Source organism: Aplysia californica, unplaced genomic scaffold (assembly GCF_000002075.1).
Source record: "Aplysia californica isolate F4 #8 unplaced genomic scaffold, AplCal3.0 scaffold01303, whole genome shotgun sequence".
Taxonomy (NCBI): Eukaryota; Metazoa; Mollusca; class Gastropoda; order Aplysiida; family Aplysiidae; genus Aplysia; species Aplysia californica.
In genome coordinates, this window is record NW_004798573.1 from 133,548 (window position 1) to 135,371 (window position 1,824).

At 38.5% G+C, this 1,824-nt stretch overlaps 1 protein-coding gene across 2 annotated transcripts in view; it reads right to left on the bottom strand.

Moving 5' to 3' along the window:
* LOC101856235 overlaps positions 1-1,824 on the bottom strand; it is a gene marked incomplete at its 3' end in the record, with an annotated part of 14,705 nt that overhangs the window by 8,271 nt on the left and 4,610 nt on the right.

Below are 1,824 nucleotides of genomic sequence, written 5' to 3' on the forward strand. Positions count from 1 at the left end.
GGGGGTCTGGGAATGAATGTCTTTGCAGATACATGTATTTAGCCTTCAGAAATAGCTGCATGGAGCACCTGGGGTAAACGAGGGATTCTTGGTAGAGCTGGGCTAAGAATCGATTGCGGAACCGATTCCCACGATTAATTCTAGTTCTAGGGCTGGAAGAAAAGTTCCCACTCCTTTTTACGTAAACCAGCGGTTACCAGTTACTTTAATCATTAAAAATTGGCGCTCATATGACCTTTTGCAGTTTGGAGTGTCTTAAAACCTCTACTAAAACTACACTAATTATTAAAATTATCTTCTTTTCTTTCTATATAACTTATTTTTAGATACTGGTAACCAAAGAACTTATTTTTTAGAAAAATAAAAGTTGATGCTTCGTAGTGTTCCTGAATCAGGGTTATCCTAAATCCTGAATATAGTGTTCGGGGCCAAACTGGTAACCAACGGAAGAATTCACATCATTTTTAAGAAAGTAAGTAATTAGGTTCAGACTCGATTCCTACGATTCCTAGCTTTCAATAATCGGGAACCTCGCCCCCAGCCCAAATTCCTAGATCAGGTCTAGAGGAAGGATGTTTTGGTGATTTATTACGAGAATGCTTTATCCGTCCAACAACTCAAGATTGTTTGTTTACAGGGGCTGGGCGAGCATACTGATTAATGGCCGTTTCCGATAAGCCAGAGAATTGTAATACATAACGTATTTTGCGATCGTTAAGACTCATTACGCGGAAGGGCAATATTAATTTTCTAGAAAATAATGGATATTTATTATTTGCAGAAGGTCAGATTTCGAGTGGGTCACTATAATAATAATAATAATTGCATTTATATAGTGCATGCTCTATGCGCTTTACAACTATTATTACCCCAGCAGACCCTCTGAGAATACTCAGAAACATTCTCAGCTTCCGCGGAAGCATACAGTGCAAGCTGCGGATTTCACGCGCTCAAACACTATCAAACTGATATAATTAGAAGATCTTTCCCTGTCTATAGCCGGGTACCCATTTCCATCTGGGTGAAGTGAGGAAAATGTGTGCAAAGTGCCTTTCCCAAGGACACAACGTCGGGCCCCTGACGGGATTCGAACCCACGACATAACGGTTGCGAGTCCGAGAGCCTAACCACTAGGCCACTGACACCACTATGACGTGACCGGTACTAGGTTCGTGTTCCTATCCAAATGTTAATGGTGTTCTTGCTTTTCTCCTGCTTGTTTGAGGGTTTTTTTCAACTACTTGTATCGCGAAAAGTCCCAATGTCCTAACCCCCCTCCCCCACCCCCTAAATATGAAACAACATGATTTATAAATAAAATTAATAGAAATAAATAGATACTCGAATTTCAAGAAGGAATACATGAAATAATGAATGAATGAATGAATGAGTAAACAAATTCAAAATAAATAAATAAATAAATGCATAAATAAATAAAACCTCAGAGAGATTGTTTCTGTTTGCTTTTTTACATTTTGTTTTTGTTTTTGGAGCATAGACTGTTGTCATCACAGTGACTTCACATTTTCCTTTCTCTTTCCATTTTTGTATACTCGAAGTCGAAGTATTGTGTCCATGAAATATCAGCAGACTTAAAGAACCTGCATGATTTGATATGATATTATGTAGGGTAATGATTCAGTGAACCATTTGTCATCCCTTTGCCATATGAGGCTTCTACATACACACACATGATTCGCTTAAGTCCACAAACCCGTTGCCATATATAAAAGGCTTCTAGATACATATAATTCGCTTAAGTCCACAAACCCGTTGCCATATGAGGCTTCTAGATACATGTAATTCGCTTAAGTCCACAAACCC